This window comes from Melitaea cinxia, chromosome 10 (assembly GCF_905220565.1).
Source record: "Melitaea cinxia chromosome 10, ilMelCinx1.1, whole genome shotgun sequence".
Classification (NCBI taxonomy): domain Eukaryota; kingdom Metazoa; phylum Arthropoda; class Insecta; order Lepidoptera; family Nymphalidae; genus Melitaea; species Melitaea cinxia.
The window spans coordinates 16,851,997-16,872,817 of NC_059403.1; the positions used below are offsets into that span (position 1 = coordinate 16,851,997).

General features: G+C 33.9%; 1 long non-coding RNA gene across 1 annotated transcript; it reads left to right on the forward strand.

The window, feature by feature from the left end:
• Positions 1–210: 210 nt before the first annotated feature.
• On the forward strand, positions 211–19,064 carry LOC123657325. Its single transcript, XR_006743689.1, has 3 exons — positions 211–280; positions 4,006–4,011; positions 19,037–19,064. It is a non-coding gene; the product is annotated as an uncharacterized LOC123657325 (long non-coding RNA).
• Positions 19,065–20,821: the final 1,757 nt, after the last annotated feature.

The following is a 20,821-nucleotide window of genomic DNA, read 5'->3' on the forward strand; positions in this document are numbered from 1 at the left end:
AATGGCATTCGAAGCGCCACTGCTCACTAGATGGCACTCGAAGAAAGAAACAAGCAAGCAAGACAGAAACAAACAAAAATTACCAACTTTTTGTGATGTAATTTTCAAACTTTCTATACATAATAATGAAATAACTTTTTCGGATTATATCGTAGTTTATTAGGAGTCCTCCCGTAACCATGGTTGTTTTAAAGTATCCGAAACGTCGAACATGTATGTATGTATGTATGTTAAAATGGGCCATTTTCTGCAACTCGACGTCTTTGTGTGCCTATTTTGCGTGACTTGCTGTGGACTATTCATGCCAGCCCAGCTCCTTAAGGAAGCCTAGCAGACTCTACACGTTGCCGAAGACTTCCTGGAGCGACCTCGGTGTCCCGAGATGTAGTGCCCTGTAGTTGGTCACACTACCGCATTCCTGCAGGATGTGTGAGGCCGTTTCTTCTGCCTCCATGCACGCTCTGCATAGGAAACTGTCTGTAACACCTAAATTGTGTAAGTGTTTGTTAAGCAAGGGCATGTCCGGTAAGAGCCCCGACCAGTAGTCGGAGCTGAGCTCTCCCATAACTGCGAAGCTTGCGGGACAATCCTGGCTTGGTCAAACATGTAAAAAAACCTAATAAACCGCGATAAAATCCGAAAAAGTTGGTTCATTATAATGAGTGAAATTCTCGTAAACATTAGAAAACAATTTCTATACGTTCTTCAAGTTTAGTTCAAAATCAAATCGCGCGTAAAATAATAATTTGTTAAACTACGTCAATAGTTTTAAGACCAATATTCCGATTAGAAGTTAAGATATCATTTAGTTACACGATTATAGACTTCCTGGGCAGTAAATCAATCATCATTAATATTTAGATAACTGACTGCCTATATTTTCATACATGTCTGTAATACATGTGTGTAAATGTGTTTTATCGTAACCGACTTCAATCAAATAAAAAAATAATCATTTAATTACACATAATTAGGAATAACCCAATCAGTACTGAGTCTTATTTAAATGGGATCACATGAAAAGCACCAGTTTTACATTAAAAAAAGAATCACGAATATTGGTGTACATAATAAAAAACCGTTGAAATGACAACCTTAATTTTTTGAATTCCTTTAAAAATTTCTATATTCGGAATTTTTGGAATTTTATCAAGTTTTATTTATACAACCCCCAAGCGGTTCTCTTAATATAATTATTTTATATTTATTTCGGTACCTATTGTGCCTAAACGGTGTCAACAATACCCTATTACTTTGGCTTCGCTGAACTTACGTCCCCAGAACATACACATCAATATACATTGTATCACACATATACACACATACACACAATCAAACCTTTATAATCGTATTATTTATTATGCTATAGTAGGTATATGTATTAGGTGGTATAAATTGTAATATTTAAATTAAAGTAGTTAGTTCTCTTAAACCGAATATAAAAATCATCATATTAAAAATTTCGATCTAACGGGTACATCGTTCCATAGTTTGATTGGCTAAGAGCACCGACACGGTCAGTCGGAGATGCAGGTTCGATCCCCGCTGGTACGGTCGATTTTTGATATAATATTAAAAAAGGTTAAAATGAAAGTAACTGAATAAATAGATTTTTTTAATACATACCTTGTCCTGATAGTAACACAAAAAAAAGTTTTTATACAACTAAGTCGGCAAACGAGCGTACGGTACAGGTGATGGTAAGCGATTACCGTAACTTATAGTCGTCTGCAATACCAGAAGCATCGCAAGGGCGTTACCGACCTTACCCCCCAATTCCCCCAAGAGCTCTAGTCACCTTACTCACAGGAACACAACACTCCTTTAAAGCAGTATTATGTAGCTGTGATCTTCTGGAAGGTCGAAGCACTTCTTCAGTCGCGCTGCTCCAGATTTTGACCAGGATATTTCAGACTATGTGCTACCTCAGTATTTTGAAATTTATGCGCGTACATACATTTCGGTGATAAATTTTTATTTTACATATCAATAGAACTATGTAGTATGGGTCAGAAATGTCTCTTTTTCCGTTGCTTTCCGTATTATTTTTGATCTATAATGCAGATGCGTGTCTCAAAACTTTACCTTCCACTCACGATTCCATATACTTACGCTATTTTCCTTTCCCCAAAGCATGATATGAATTTTAAACACAAAATGACTTGAAGGCTTGATGAGAGCGTTCTACTTCCAACACGATTTTGAACGAAATCCAATATTCTCTAAAATCACACGAAAATGTTAATTTTCACTGAATTAAGATCAAAATTACAATTTCTACTTCGAAGCTCTTTCTTCTAAAGTAATTCGCTACGCAATTAATTACTAAGTACTTTTTAAGGAGTCTACCAACTCGTCTAGTTGTTATCATTTACGAAAAAATGAAATAAATTAAACCTGAATGTACGAATGTTTTATTAAATTTTAAGTATTCGTTCTTGTAAGGCAGTTGAAATAGTCAATAAACAAAAATATCTAGGACTTATAATTGACGATCGACTAAAATGGACTGAATATATTTAATCACGTATGTGATAAGTTGCGTACTATATTTTACGGTCTCAGTAACTATGGTAGAACATGTAAATACAACCTCGATACAATATATAACTTGCAAATAAGAATTATGAAAGCTATAATACCTAAAAAAAAAAAAACTATTACGAAAATGATTATCACGAGCTCTTTTATTATTGTAACATAATACCAATACATGATCAGGTTAAATACATATTACTGCTCGAGCAGTTTCAGAATGGTGAACACCAACATGTCATCAGGCGTACCTACCAAACACGTAGTGCGTCTCAAGTTGAATTAAAAGTACCGAGTTACAATAATCTATATGGCAAACAACTACTACAATATCAAATACCAAAATTAATAAACGCCCTACCAGCTTCACTAAAAAGTGAAATTACAAAAACAAATATAAAATATAAATAAAAACAATATTTCTTATCTATACATATAATAAAATTGTAGGCAAGTCAAAATTGTACATTGAATATTTTTTTAAAAGAATACTTGGTGTGTGATCTACAATCGACACCGAAGCCAAAAATATAGTTTTTAGAATTTTTGTGTGTTTGTCTGTATGTATGTCCGGGATAAACTCAAAAAGTACTGCATGCATTTACTTCAAATTTGGCACGAATATTATTAAGAAGTCCGGTCAACATATAGGCTACAAATTAAGACGCTTATCACCTACGGGGAACGAGCAATGAACCTTTATTTCTTCATCGCATTCTGTAACAACGTGTAGTCTAACGACGCATATTTGAATGTTGTTATTATGTTAATAACCATGCTATAAGCTAGCTTTATACTATAAAAATCACGCAATATAAGTAACTAAGCCGATAAACATAATTAAATGAATATAAGTAGACAAGGCAATTTTAAATCAGCGCCATCTATGAGACTTTTCTGTAGATATGAAACGTAAAGAAGAAACGGGTAAATGAATGTTATTTTAAAAGGTATAAACGTAGGTATTTTTGGTGCTGTATAGCGTTCACGCAGACGACGTCGCGGGCAGCAGCTAGTAATTAATAAAAAATAAACATTAAATAATATCGTCAAAGTAAATCACCCCGTGTGTATCCTGCTACTGCGACTGTATTATTTTGTGACTGATTCATTGTAAAACTTGGAGGGTAGATGTGTAAAATGTTGATCGTGTGTTACTGTTAAGTTGTTTTATAATTCTGCTACTGACTTATTTTTGATATTGTGAGCGTACGATGTCGAATGCCAGTGTGCGTCAACGATGATTTTTGTCACACCGTTAAATGCTAATTTTTTTGTAAGGTTCTTTGTATTTTTAATAAATAAAATAAATAAATAAATAATTTAATATTTATTCTTAATGTACACCGAAATACAGACACAAATAAAGAAAGATACAATACAAGATGTACAAAGGCGATCTCATCGCTAAAGAGCGATTTCTTCCAGAACCTTTGGGTACTGGACACGATACAGTAGCAGCGGTTTGAGGTGTGTGTATTAAGGAGGAAAACTACTACTTTGAATCAAATTAAAATTAATCGGTATGTTGGTATAGCCAAAAATTTATTGAATTTTTTTTACCCTGAACCAGACTCGTTGCAGCATTATTCGATATAGCATTAAAATAGTAATAGCTAGGCTCTATTTTAGTCGATTGGCTATAATAAATATTATACAATCTATACAAATAAATAAAATTGGTGTGTCCGTTTATAATATTAAAATAACTGCTTTTTACTAAATGCATATGGATGGATACACGGTACATATACCGAAATAACATTTTTTTACAACTTTTGTATGGCTGTCTGTTTGTCTGTCTGTTTGTTCCGGCTAATCTCTGAAACGGCTGATTTTAATGGGACGTTCACCGGCAGATAATTAATGGAATAAGAAGTAACTTAGGCTACTTTCATTTAAAAAAAAAATTTATAACTTCAAACTAAACAATAACTTTTTTGTTAAATTCCACGGTCGATGTCGCGGGTACAGCTAATATACATATATATCTCTACTGGCTTGACTGTGAATATGCGATACATTTAATTAAAATATTGACAGCAGCTTAAACAGCTGTATTTGCTGTGATGTGTCAAATAGCTTAACGCATGCAAGACATACTCCGTCCTTCCAGTCACTGCCAATACAGTTTTTGCTAACAAAAACGTTTTAGCTTGCAAGTTACATGTTACATCTCTTTTATACGATGTAAGCAGCCCGACTGAGAAAGATCATTACAGAATAACACAGTTAAGTTATACTGCCTTAAAGCAGTATTGTGTTCTTGTGGTGAGTAAGGTGACCAGAGGTTGGGTCGGCAACGCATGGATTGCCGTCCTAGTTGTATAAAACAAAAATCCAAGAAAAGACAAAATTAAAAGTAAGTTAAACATCCTTATCAAATATGAATAGTAAAGGCTGGAAATATATTTGCAACTCTTCAAATGTTTCTCATCTTCATGGACAGCAGTAACCACTGCTAGTTTTTATAAATACAAGAATTGTTGACGCGAAAGAGTTATATCAAATTTATTTACAAAATTTTTTTTATTAAGGCAGCTTGTATGAACTCTTTATGGAATCAATATTTCATTGCAAATAGTTATTCTCTCCAATCCTTTAAACACACGTACAACGTTCAGTGTAATGGAGCAGAATACGCCATGAAATATGGTTGTAAAGTAAGAAGTCTCGCCTTAAAGACCGCCATAAAACGTATATGTCATGAGATATTACTAATGGTTCCCGGAAGGCGCAATCGTTGTCTCGCCTCGTGTTATTAATTGTTGCGGGCTGAGAATGAAAAACACACGTGGATGCGTAGAGACTGTAAAATGAGGTGAGAAAGAGAATTCTGAGTATAAATTTTATTTATGTTAACATTTATATTACAACACATAAATTACACACACATATACACCAACATATACATAGTTACACGTACTTACGTATCTATTTATATCTGGTGCAAATAAAAATGAAATGTGACTTCCAAAGGGCTGTACTAAACCAGATACTTCTCTTTTTGTTGTGTTTAATTTGAAATTAGAATGAATTATTTTAGAATACACCCCCCCCCCCCCCAATTATGTCGACTACTTTTACTAATATAAAGATATTGGTTCAACTTCAATTCTATTTGTTTCAGAAGGGCTGATTCACTTCCCTCTACGTCTTAAGGCGAAGGATCAGCTTCAAAAACGTGTATGACTGCTAACAAACACATACAAAGCGACAAATAAGGTAAGTACGACACACAAATTTAGCAATTATAAATTTGAAAAAAAAATGCATTTTTTTTATATAAATTATTTAATATACTAAAATTATTAATTAAATAGTGGAAACAATTTTTAAATGTATATATCTTATATCGTCATTTTAATGAAAGACCTGTGTGGTTAAACATTATTATTAATGCATTTTCATTGAATTTTAAGGCTGGCTTATCTTAAGTTGCACGTTAATCCCTTAGAATATACTAGACAATGGAAGTGATATGATTACAGCCTTTGACTAGACTTTACATAGTTGAAAACTTTCTCATTGTTTGAAGACTTTGTCACTCTGGATGATATTTTAATTTGGATTAAAATAGTACTGGTAAGTTGGATTAAGTATAATGTATGTAGTTATATACGTATAAATTTAGACACATGAAAGCAGAACTACATCTTGGATTTTTATCCAAATTTTAACTGTCGTACTTCAATGTCGAATTTTTGATGATTTTTTTATACAAATATTCAAATAATTAAATATAGACACACACACAAACAAACATAATACAAATGCATATTTACTTATGAATTACTTTTTAGTCTGTATATCTCAAATTTAAAGTAATTTGGACCGTATGCTATGTGTTATCTCAATATTTGAAATGTTTTAAGTAACAAACCAAATATAAATGTATAATGTTTTAATTATCACCTTTGTATTAATAAAGCTGAGTGAAGATATGAAAATTAGTTTGTGCATTATAACTAAGTAACTTTTTATCTCTTCATCCAAGAAAAGCATTAATAAAATGAATATTAGTAAATTGGTATGGAAATATTCAGTATCATATTAATACAGATACTATTTACTTTCATTTAAATGTTTTTAGTAGTTTTTTGATAATGGGTGGTTAAGATACAGATAAACAAATAGCTATAGTGAGACAGGAGGAGCCTGCCTAGCGCTCCCGTATGCGTGAGAGAAAGGGAAGCCAGACAGACAAGAGGACGTAACAAAGCGGTTTACCCTCCCATAAAAAGGTGTCATTTAAAAAAAATACATTTACTCTTTAGTATCGATTAATTCAAATTTAGGAAGCATTCATTTGAGATAAAAATAACCTAAGGCCTTCCTCGGTAAACGGGCGGTCCAACACAAAAATAATGTTTCAGTTAAAACCAGAAGATCCTGAAACAAACGCGTTAAAATAAACAAAATTTTCAGCTTTATAATCTTTAGTATCGATTATCAATCGAAAAAAAATATCTAAATATCTTTAAAGGACATCACTTCGTCTATAACAGGTTTATTATTTACCACAAATACACCACTACAATATATATTGCTTGATACCATTTTTAAGGAAATCTCTATTCGTGGTATATGGACTCAACGGAGCGTAGAAACACACTCGACTTAACACTTCCGCCTTCCTGTTAAATCATGGGTTCTGAACAACAAAGCCAATTTATTTGTTATTCTGTATGAAAATGAAATAAAAACCAAGTGTGACCAGGTGTGAATAGAGCCACGTCTAAAATAGGTTCGCGTAGACGTCACGACATTTTTCTTGATAAATTCGGTTACTACAAAAAAAACATAGGCGTACGGAACTGTTAGTCTGAGCGTGATTTGATATTAGATTATTATCGTCTTATCGAAGAAATTTAGAAATCAAAATAAAATTAAGTTAGGGTAGAACAAGAAATATCTGAAAAAAATATGGAACAACCCGACTATGCAAATACGGAAGAACGCAGCCAAATAATACTGCTTCCAAGGTGTTGTTTATCTGTGGTAATTCTGTCTGACACCATTCAACTTAAATTCAGTTAGTTATATTGCAAATATTTTTTATTTGTGACTTTAGGGTTGAGATTTCTATGATTTGACTGTCAATCTCATTGCTATAAATATAGTTCTAGTTCGGGCTCACTATAGCTATGTTCTACCAATTCACGTGCAAATTAAATATCATAACAGCCTATACAGTCCGCTGCTGGACATAGGCCTCGTGAACATAACGTGAACTCATGTGCTTTGCCCATAGTCACCACGCTGGGCAGGCTGGTTTGGTGACTGCAGAGCTTTGTCGCACAGAAGACGCTGCTGCCCGTTTTAGGCCTGTGAAATTAAATATATTGTATTGTAATTCAATTTATCATTCATCATCATCATCATTACAGCCTATACAGCCCACTGCTGGACATAGGCCTCCACAAGTTTACGCCAAAAATAACGTGAACTCGTGTGTTTTGCCCATAGTCACCACGCTGGGCAGGCGGGTTAGTGACCGCAGGGCTGGCTTTGTCGCAGCGAAGACGCTGCTGCCCGTCTTCGGCCTGTGTATTTCAAAGACAGCAGTTGGATGGTTATCCCGCCATCGGTCGGCTTCTTAAGTTCCAAGGTGGTTATGGAACCTTGTTATCCCTTAGTCGCCTCTTACGATACCCACGGGAAGAGAGGGGGTGGCTAAATTCTTTAGTGCCGTAGCCACACAGCACTTTATCATTAGTTATACATAATTACATATACTTATTATCTTCTTAAGCCGCACTACGCCTGGTAATTATTTATTTGTGTTGTTGAATCCCACGACACAGCCTAGTGTGGGAATCACTGTTCCTTCTATGTAATGTGTATCTTTACAGTTAAATAAACTATTTCGATTTCATTTGATTTTAGTAAGGACGCCAGAGCTCCTGGGTATACGTTGTATTGACAACTGGGACAAAGCCGATACCGCGCCTGTTTTGTCCTAGATTATGCAAATTTTGATAATCTACGTAAACTCTTACTGTATACGCTTGTTTGCCACCCCATTTATATCAAAAACTTAGTTGTAAAACTTAAGTAATGCTAATGTAATACAGTTTAAAAAAACCTCGTCATAAATATGAGTTAAAGTACTTAGGTACTGTCGATCATATTTATTTAAAAAATAAATGGTAAAGTCCTACGCTTATGAAATTACGTGCTTCGTATAGTTTGGTAAATGAAAATCAAACGCGATCAGGAACACGAGACAAATAAAACAACAAAGACACGAGATCCATCTGTGGCCGCAATCTGATACTTACCATTTCCTCGCAAAATGTTTATATCAAACGATTCGTATAAACAGCCTGTTTTGTAAATACAACAAAGAGAGTAACCCTAAATAAACTAGAAATTAATGCGACAATGTCAATGTCTAAAATGATACAACAATCGGATAGAATTAATAATACAACTAGTAATAACCTACTTGGTTGTTTAAAAAATATTTATTATAGATAATAAAACATTGAAAAATAATTGCGTTTGCACGCAAACGAAAAACCCCGATTTCAATTACGTCGACACGTAATACAACGTAGGTAGACAAAGTATTCGTATAATATGCATTATTAGCGATAGCTCAAAAATACTAGTCAGATCTCAAATAAAAAGAACCACATGCTTGCTTGCTTTCGATTAAAAAATAACCATAAAAATTATGTATAAAAAATGCAGTCAAATTGACAACATCCTCTTTTTTGAATTCGGCTAAAAAGTGCAAATAATTTGATATGAAGCACATACGACTTGCTGTTGTGTGGTTACGGTAATTAGAATATAGTCACACCTTTTCTTCCTGTGGATGTCATAAGAGGCGACTAAGGGATAACACAGTTCCACTACCACCCTGGAACTTAAAAAGCCGACCGATGGCGAGATAACCATCCAACTGCTGGCTTTCAAATATACGGGCCAAAGACGGGCAGCAGCGTCTTCGGTGCGAGCCCTGCGGTCACCAACCCGCCTGTCCAGCGTGGTGACTATGGGCAAGACATAAGTTCGCACCATTTTTGGCGTTAACTTGTGGAGGCCTATGTCCAGCAGTAGACTGTATTAGGCTGAAGTGATGAAGTTAAGTGATGACATACGACTTGAGTTGCTATAAATTGCAAACAATATAAAGTTATATGTTCATTGACTAAATTTGGGTTAAAAAAAAAGTAACTGACAAGAAATTGATCAATTTCCGCGCTTGTTTGTACAAACTGTAAAGATTTAATCATATCTCTTTAAATTGTCTTGTTATTCCTTATTTACCGACGTATTGTTAATTGCTGTTTAAATGACTTTCATTCCATTTGTCACGTAAGCGTTGTTAAATGTGACACTAGCAAGGAATTTACATAATTAATACGTATATTTAGAAAATTGTGTGTACGTGTTTTATATGACATACTAATTTATACGTACATATGGGTTATAGGATATCTCTCATTATTATATATGTAAACGTTAATGTACTCATTATAGTAAATTATTTGGTAAATTTAAGTTATAATAAAATATTCAGCTGTATTTCCCGATATGTCTTTTTGATATAAATAATTGTATTTGCTCGCAAACGAAAAAACCGACTTCATTTACATCGACAAGTAGGTAGACGAAAAAATAGTCAAGTAAATACGCGTTATCACATGATAAACGTCAGCTTACGATTAAATTAAAAATCTTCAAAATCGGTACACCCAGTAAAAAGTTATGCGGACTATTTTTTTGTCTACATACGTTGTATTACTTGTCGATGTAATTGAAGTCGGTTTTTTTTTGCTTACGAGCAAATACAATTATTATAACTTTTTCAAATGTACTTATTAGTGACATCGCCAACTATTCTACAAAGATTATACCCATTATACATATCACATAGAACGTACATTGCTAATTTAAAATAATAAGTACAGAAATAAAAGGCAACGTGACAATATATATTAGTAATAACGTAGTCAACACGTCAGCAATGTCCACTCCGCCCATGTTTTTCCCCGTGACAGATGCAATAAGTTGAAACCTGAGATCATTGCTCGCGTTATCTTCAATTGCTGGTATTTTTTCAATTTCCACAATTATCTCAGTACCTATCACAGTTTTTATTTCTTTCCTTGTTACACATATACATTTACCTTGTTCATGTACAGAATACAAGTTTATCAAATCTACAATGAAGTCCAAAAGATCATTGCTGATTTTTTTTTAATACTGCTGTGGATACTCTAATTCAATCCGTTTTGCAAAGTTAACGCCTGTGTCTACTTCCCCATTTCCTGTTTATTTGCCTTTTTTATCATCATTCTAACCACTTCATTTTACGTTTTCTTTAAATAACTTCTGTGTATAAATAAATTTCATCATCATTGCAGCCTAAACAGTCCACTGCTGGACATAGGCCTCCACAAGTTTACGCCAAAAATAACGTGAACTCATGTGTTTTGCCCATAGTCACCACGCTGGGCAGGCGGGTTGGTGACCGCAGTACTGGCTTTGTCGCACCGAAGACGCTGCTGCCCGTCTTCGGCCTGTGTATTTCAAAGCCAGCAGTTGGATGGTTATCTCGCCACCGGTCGGCTTCTTAAGTTCCAAGGTGGTTGTGGAACCTTATTATCCCTTAGTCGCCTCTTACGACACCCACGGGAAGAGAGGGGGTGGCTAAATTCTTTAGTACCGTAGCCACACAGCACAATAAATAAATAAATTTATATGGATAAATTAATAAAACCATCAAAATTGTTGTAATTTAATACGCCAACAAAACAAAATATTAACGTAAACAACAATATACATTATAATTTTGTTGAAATCGTGTGGGCGGTTAAGATTATATTCGCTCTCTTGTCTGGAAATTAATTACGAGTTACTCGTGTTTTGTCTTATATTACTTTGCTCAAAATATAACAAATTTAACTGGTTTTTGGTTTAGGTGTTTGAAAAATAAACGACCTAATCTACTATATTTTATTTATTTAGTTAACAAGTTATCATAATACTGAATTACATTAAATATTTGTCACTGAGACTTACGTAATAGGTGAGCTTACCCCTAGAAGAGATTTCTTCCAGTACGCCCGAATTTTTTCTACGAATATATTATAATATTGAAACCCTGAGTTTTTTTGTATGTCCAGGCAGGCCAACAAAGGTACGGCCTATCTGATTGTAAGCGGTTACCATAGCCTATAGACGCCTTCAACACCAGAAGCATCGCAAGCGCATTGCCGACCCTAATTCTCTCTCTAACTCTCCCAGGATTTTTGGCCTCCTTGCTTGCACAAACACAGTACTACTCACAAAGATTATTATTTAGCTGTGATTTTCTAGTCGGGCTGCTCTAAATTTTGACCAGGATATTTCCTGCTGAGTACTACAACAACGAATTTTATTTATTTCACTTTTGAATATTACAATTAAATATATTTGTTTTGTTAGTTTAATATTATTAATAGAAGTTTGTGTTCTTTCCCGATTTTTAAAGTATTCAACAAACGAGACCAGATAATATACAAAAAGGTAGATTGTAAATGATACAGTCTGTCCAGCCGACAACAAAGGCTAAAAGGAAAGGAAACTGCACTATCAACTTCCTGTTTGATAAAAACTTTTACGTCTGCTGCAAAACCTGGTTTCACACCTTTGAAATATAATTTAATTCAATTTTAGCCTTTATTACCAGGGAATAAGAGTTGCACAATTGTAAGGAAAAGTTTGAAGTGATACTGCACTTGAATAAAGATATCTTGATACAATTGCAGTGAAGTTAGAAATGCAAGGTAATTTAGCTTTTGATATTGTTCTGATCTAAATGGTTGATGCCATCTAACTGCTGGCTTTAAAATACACAGGCCGAACACGGGCAACAGCGTCTTAGGTGCGACAAAGCCAGCCCTACGGTCACCAACCCGCCTGCCCAGCGTGGTGACTATGGGCAACACACATGAGTTCGCGCCATATTTGGTGGTAGCTTGTGGAGGCCTATGTCCAGCAGTGGACTCCAATAGGCTGAAATGATGATGATGATGATGATGATGAAATGGTTGATAGGTAACTAAAAAGTTTGTTTGCTTAAGCTTGTAATAGATAATAGTGGTATGTTTTGATATTTTATTTTAGTGTCAAACTGCCATTTATCGAAAAAAAAACGAGTGTGCTTTAGACCACACGACTGAAGTGAAACTTCCGTTCGCCTCACCCGATCACACTTATCGTAACGCTTTTGTCACACATTCACAAGCTTACTTCAAAAGGTTAAACGGTCGTTAATATACCGCTATGAATCTCGCAAAGCACTAACAATACATTGTAAATAATCAGATCATAATAAAACTTGTTGCCTGTAAAAATAAAACATCATCATCATCATCATCATTACAGCCTATACAGTCCACTGCTGGACATAGGCCTCCACAAGCTCACGCCAAAAATAACGTGAACTCATGTGTTTTGCCCATAGTCACCACGCTGGGCAGGCGGGTTGGTGACCGCAGTACTGGCTTTGTCGCACCGAAGACGCTGCTGCCCGTCTTCGGCCTGTGTATTTCAAAGCCAGCAGTTGGATGGTTATCCCGCCATCGGTCGGCTTCTTAAGTTCCAAGGTGGTTGTGGAACCTTGTTATCCCTTAGTCGCCTCTTACGACACCCACGGGAAGAGAGGGGGTGGCTAAATTCTTTAGTGCCGTAGCCACACAGCACAAAAATAAAACGAATATATTATATTCTTGCATAAATGTTCGTTGCATATTCCCTACTATGAGTAACGATCGCTATCAGGTATACATGATAACAACCGAGACCGACGGCCTAACGTGCTCTACGAGGCACGGTGGGGAGACCCACTAGGACTGCACAAACACCCAGACCACGGCAAACACCTGTATGGCCAATACAAATGTTTGTCATGTGCGGGGATCGAACTCGCAACCGCCAGCGCAACAGGTACAATCCATGGCTGTGACCGCTGCACCAACGCGGCGTCACATAACAGCGTAAATATGTCGAACTACAATATTATATAAATTCTCACAATATGTAACTATAGATACGATTTTTTTATAACCTATATGTTGGTAGCTAATCTTAAAAAATATTAGTTTATTCTATTTTTTTATGTAAACAGTGGAAACTTCTGAATACACATATCTCCTAAGATCCAACTTAATACCTTTAACCAATAACCGGGAGCGATAATTTGCATAAACTCTAAGGCACGTCTGTAGGCCACATAACTACGCAGACTTGAAACAAATATCTTGAAAAAAAAACCGTCCAATTGCGAATTTGACTCGGCACCGAGGTTTCCGTACAAACAAACTATTTTTATTGTACGATGTAACTAAAAATTTATGCTTTTTACAATTTTACCTTTATCTGTGCTATAAAGACGTTGTTGTTTCGTACCAAATGTCAAGATTCTGAGTTCACGGGAACTACCCTGTAGGTTTTGATTGCGTTGGTTTAGAAGTTTGATTTTTTCACAACTCCAAGGGACAGTAGACCTGAGTATTTGATATGATTTTCAGCTTGGTATCTCGTGATATCAAGCGTATCATACGTGATACTATAGTATGTAGTAAGTGATTAAATCATTTTGCTGTCTGTCTGTCTAGATAAGGGTTCCTTTTCTTTCATTTGAGGTACGGAAGCCTAAAAACTAATGTTAATGAAAACTTAATACAGAATCAACGATACAAAAGATTTTTCAGAATTACTCCAAAAATTATCGATTATAATCTATAGCTTCCATTTAATATACTTTCTTTCATATAAAGATTGATTTTTATTGGCGATTAACGCGGTGAAATAAACAAATACAGTTTTAGTATAATATCCTTCGATTTGTTTATTTATAGTGCAAACCAGCCAAATACACTAATCGTGATATAAATAGTAATTACGACACTGCGGAGTATTTACACTGGGTAAAAATAGTTGTGTTCAGTAATGAAATAATTAGACACATTAAAAAAATATTTTCAATACATTTTCTATACAAATAAATAAAATTGGAGTGTCTGTTTGTAATATTAAAATAACCGGTTATTACTAAATGCATATGGTACGGTATGGTGATGTATACACGGTACATTTACAAAAATAACATTTTTTTACAATTTTTGTCTATCTCTCTGTCTGTCTGTTTGTTCCGGCTAATCTCTGAAGTAGCTAATGTAATAAGGAGTAACTTAGGCTACTATTATTTTATTTTATTTTATTTTGTAACTCTGCGAAATTAATAATATATTTTTTTAATTCCACGCGGACGAAGTCTCGGACACGGCTAGTGTGTAATAAAACTGTTCAGTATTTTGACAGTACCACTATATATGTATTGATATTGTGAATTATTCTTTTGAATTAATTTTCGATCGTCGTTTTAAATATAATTTTGTGTACATTTTTTTAACGTTAGATCGACTATACCGGTTCATTTTGACGTGACTGAAAACGTAGGTTGCGACTTGTAGGGACCACATTTCGCAACTCCAGTAACGTCAAAATATACTCGTATCCGCCAACCCGCATTGGACCAGCTTGGTGGATTAAACTCTGATTCTTCTCCCACACGGGGAAAGAGGCCTATGCCCAGCAGTGGGATATTACAGGCTGAAGCAATCTATACAATATACAGTGTTGTATAAAACAAGTTTATTTAAGCGACGATGCAAGTCTATAATACAAGCAGTCATTTACTAAACGAAATAAATTATAAAACTTTTGTAATGTATCATAAGCATGATGAATTAAGGTGGAGAAGTAAGAAAAATAAAAGATAAAATAATATAACTACGCCTTTGTTGTTCTGTGTGGCTACGGCACTAAAGAATTTAGCCGCCCCCTCTCTTCCCGTGGGTGTCGTAAGAGGCGACTAAGGGATAACAAGGTTCCACAACCACCTTGGAACTTAAGAAGCCGACCGATGGCGGGATAACCATCCAACTGCTGGCTTTGAAATTCACAGGCCGAAGACGGGCAGCAGCGTCTTCGGTGCGACAAAGCCAGTACTGCGGTCACCAACCCGCCTGCCCAGCGTGGTGACTATGGGCAAAACACATGAGTTCACGTTATTTTTGGCGTAAACTTGTGGAGGCCTATGTCCAGCAGTGGACTGTATAGGCTGTAATAATGATTTGTTGTTCTAAGTCTAGACGTACTAAAACACATATACTATGCAAATATAGACAGATTCAATTTAATTTTTTCCTACAAAGGTTTAATTCGTTCGATCGAATAAAAAAAAATCGATCAGTCAAGTAATAATGATTTTTCGTATATAGCGAGGTTAAAAACACACATGCAGTAAGAACTTAAATCAACTCGTTTTCTATAACCTACTTAATTACGACTTTTAACCCTGTCCTTGTAATTATTACAATAGTACAGAAATTAAAATGCCGGGTCTTTTTAATCGACTTCAAAAAAGGAGGAGGAGGTTACTCAATTGGACCGTATATATATATTTCTTTTTATGTATGTTCGGGGATAACTTCGTCGTTTATGGACCGATTTTGATAATTCTTTTTGTGTTGGAAAGAAGGTATTCTAAGTGTGGTACCATGATAAGGAAACTAGTATCTGATGATGGAATCCCAGAGAAATCGAGGGAAACTCTCGAAAATCTGCATAACTTTTTACTGGGTGTACCGATTTTGATGATTTTTAATTTAATTGAAAGCCGATATTTATCATGTGGTCACAATTAAATTTCATCTGGATCTGATTAAAATTTTTGGAGTAATTTTTGACAATGCGTAGTTACTTGACTATTTTTTCGTCTACCTACGTTGTATTACTTGTCGATGTAATTGAAGTCGGTTTGTTTTTATTTACCAGCAAACACAAATATTGATTCAGGCACTGATGGGCATTTTTACATCGCAGTCAACTATGTAGTGTTTTACTATTGTATTAAGGCGTATGTTTATGTACGTTTTTATACAACACAATGTACGGAGATATTTTCGTCTCATATAATCAAAAGTTTATTTTACCATAGTGGAACATTTTAAAAACAGTAAACGGCAAACGGTAAAAAAAACTATTTTTTGCAATTGAATAATTTCTATTTAAAATATACTGATTCTTTACTTTTATTACATTTGTATAGTACGCCATTCTTTACCTTAGCTATTTTCTGTCAGGTTAGCAATTTTTGAAATTGTAGCAAAACATTAATATCAACTAAATAGTAACAATAATATAAAATAAAATAAAGAATAAATTATTTATTTTTGTGTCCATTTGTTATAAGTATTCTTTGACGGTTAGCAGGAAAGTGGACATAAGGTGCCAATCAAACCACTAATTGCAAATTCATGCGACGTTTCGATCCTTTATTGGACCATCATCAGGCATCTACAAAATACAAACATTGAAGAAAGTTTTACAACTAATTAATCCATACAACAACACATTTGTACAACTTTCTTCAATGTTTGTATTTTGTAGATGCCTGATGATGGTCCAATAAAGGATCGAAACGTCGCATGAATTTGCAATTAGTGGTTTGATTGGCACCTTATGTCGACTTTCCTGCTAACCGTCAAAGAATAAAGAATAAATTTCCCAAAATATAACCAAATTATCAGATATTATTAATGTACACTTTATGTCTGTGTGTACAATGTTAGAAACATTTCTCTGGCAAACCGCAATCCCTACCCTGCGAGCGTTAAATACCCAGTTTCTTGTCACCAGCTAGCGTTGTAAGTTGTAGGGTTAATTCTGGGAACACTATTGCTACTATCTGAACATTCTAAGACTCTTCTAGTACCTTTAAAAGTAATGTATTATTATTCTAACTCTTCATTAAAAACGTGTCGTTTTCGAATTACAATAGTTCATAAGCAAAACGAATTAATTTTAGTAATTTACTAGCTCGTTGGAGCAGTTTGTAGTGGCCCTGTTTTCTCCTCCGCGGGTTGTGGGTTCGATTGCCACCTGAGTCTGGGTATAATATTAGTATTTATATATGTATTATTTCCATGTATAGTTTTAAAAAAATATTCAGCTATATCAACCAACCGGCTGTTACCTGTAACACATGCATTAAGTTGCTTACCATAGAAACAGACGACCGTTTATGTGTGTTATTAAGTAATTTATAAGATATTTATTATTTATTTAATTTCACAGCCAATATGTTATAATCTGTTAAAAATTCTTTCATTATTATTGTCAATATGAACGTTGTAGAAACTAAATTTAAAAACAGTTACTCTATGTACAATAAAAAGTTATTATTGATCGTTGATTATCTGCGCAGACTAAGAAATTTCCTACCATAATGAAGTTATCATAAGCTCTTTTGCTATTAATTTTAGATAATCTTAATGAAATTTCCTACCTTGATCCAGATGCAGAACAATTGAATAAAATTGAACGCAATCAAAATATCTGTAAAACGATTTACAATTAACAATAGCAATAAGAAATAAGATAAGGTTAAGTTCCTGAATTTCGCAATAAACTCAAATCGCTTCCAATTCGCTTATAAAAGGAATACTCAGAATTGTTAATGGGTTTTCGTAATTTTAAAATGTTTAATGCATTTTAATATATATATATATATATATAGTTATAATTAACTCTGGTCAGGGTACAGTAGGAAATATCCTGCTCAAAGCCCGACTGTGGACGTACCTCAAGAAGATCACAGCTAAATAATACTACTTTCAAGCAGTGTTGTGTTCCTGTGGTGAGTAAGGTGACCAGAGCTAATGGGGGGATTGGGGATAGGATCGGTAATGGGCAACACTGTTATAGACGTCTATAAGCTACGAAGGATTGGGGCCCACGCTGCGGGTTGGTGGATATGTACTATGAGTAACGATCGCTAACAGATACGTATGATAACAACCCTGGTTCGACTGCTTTACTTGCTCTCCGAGGCAATATGGAGAGACCCACTAAGACAGACATCCAAACTCCATCCCGAGCGGGTATCGAACCCGCAATCCGTCGGTGCTTTAGGCGACTACACGCGCCACTACACTAGTGGTTGTTTAAGCTACAGTGATCACTTACCATCAGGTGAGTCGTACGTCAGTTAAAGTCAAAGTTTTAACCTACTTAAAAAAGGGGGAGGCTATCAGCTCGACTGTACTTCTTGTGTTTATCGATGTTATGGTATGGTCCCATCAAAATTACAACCATACCTAACTAATAATTTCTGATTTATCCCTAATAATGCGTAAAATACTTAATTTTTTTTTAAGTAGTGTTTTCTGAAAGTAGCTTAAAAGACTTACATTATACGTCTTTTAATGTAACAATCATAATACTGCTTTTTTATTATTTAGAAATACGTTACGTTTTTGTTATACTTTTATTATACAGTGGTACATCCTTTAGCTACATAATTTTCTTTTTATTATGTCCTACAATGTTATTTCATCCTTTTATAACATTGCACATTTTTCCAGAATAATTATTAAGTCTTGAAGTCCTTTATAAAACCAGTTGCCTGGAAGTGATCGCTCACTCCCGTAAGTTCTCTATATTTTTTTTTAATTCTATTTTCAAACTATTTTTTAAAAAGTATAACTGCAGAGTTACTTGCCAATTCTTATCTGTAGAATATAAACTATAATTAATTATTATAATTGAAAACAAAATTAATTTTAATTTAAAAATTACGTTCCAAAAGTACTTAAATAAAGTTATTTTTTTTTTAATTTTGATTTTATATACAAATATAATATATACTATGATGTATATGTCACTGGCAATGCATAAGTAAAATAAACTTTTTTTTAAAAAATGACCTCTTTTCGTGTAAATTAGTTTCACAAGCCATGCATAATATTGATAGTCAGGGCTTTAGAGTTGTTTTAGTATTCGGGTCTCGTGAGTTTCTAAACCTGACACTTGACCCTATACCATTCAAAGCCGCTCAGTGTGAAATTGAAACGCTTGTATATTATATATTTTATTGGGCTACAGTATCACGTACCTTAAATTGTAACAATATGTATACTCGTACTTACATTTCAGCTAGAACATATGGTACATAGGAAAAATGGATAGTAACAATTTTTGTTCCTTATATTTGAATGTCCAATCACTAAGTTTTACCAAGACAATTTTTAATTATTTTATAACTAGCTGCCACGACAGACTTCGTTCTGTAAAAAGTTAAAAGTGAAACTGATTTTTTTTCTTATTTTTTTTTTTTTTTTTTTGATATTAAACCCTTTCGTGGGACTTAAGGAACATACAAAAAATAATTTAGCTGAACTGGTCGAGCCATTCTCGAGTTATGCGCTTAGCAACATAAATTTTTATTTATATAGAATATTTCATATTTAATTGTACGAATTCGTCATTAGAAATTCATTAAAATTAATGAGCTTAGTTTTGATAATGACGTCAGTCATTATCAAAACTAAGCTTATAAGGCCGCTAATTAAATTATTTTGTGGTTATCCATGGTGGCATAATTTTTACAGAAAATATGATGTTTTATTGCCGTAAGTTTTAAGATTACAAATATTTTAGTGTTTTTAATTTCGATAACGACTATCCAATACTCAGTACCGATATTTTTAATTTAAATACTCATATTTTTTTATCGAAAAAATGATTGACTTTTGAATATGAAAAAAGAAATCGCGGCTTATTTTCGACTTAAGGCTTCGATTGACGGTAAAGGCAATATAGAAAAGGTTTTATACGAAATGAAAACTTAATAACGCTGAAAAAATTAAGTGTCGTAATTTTTGAATATGGGATTGATTTCTTGAAATTAAAAATATACATACTCACATTTTGGCATTAAAAAAAAAAACAATTTTATGAGTTCCGATAAAAATTCACTGTTGCATACAAACCAATAAAAAAAAATCATTCCAGTTAATTACATCATTTTATTATATCATAATATATTATATATATTGTTCAATTTTTTTTTCAATCGCTTTTGGAAAAATAACTATTAGTTCTATAACAACAATGATGTTGTTATTAAAACGTAGGGGTTATATCCTCTTTGGTTGTTATATTGTGTCATGACTTTGGGGACACTTTAATTAACAGATTATAAATACATTTCCTACGTGATATTTTCGAAATACTGCGTTCTATTGTCATAACAAAAGCCAATATCAGCACAAAGCTGATTGAATTTAAATCGAAATTTCTTTTCCTGGTTTAAAAAAAGAATATAAATGTACACGTACTGCTATTCGGATCCATTAAAATTCTTGATTTTGTCCTAATATTTCTATGGTCTTCAAAATTGTATTTAAGTTTGTGATTTTGACGTAATAAAAAAAAA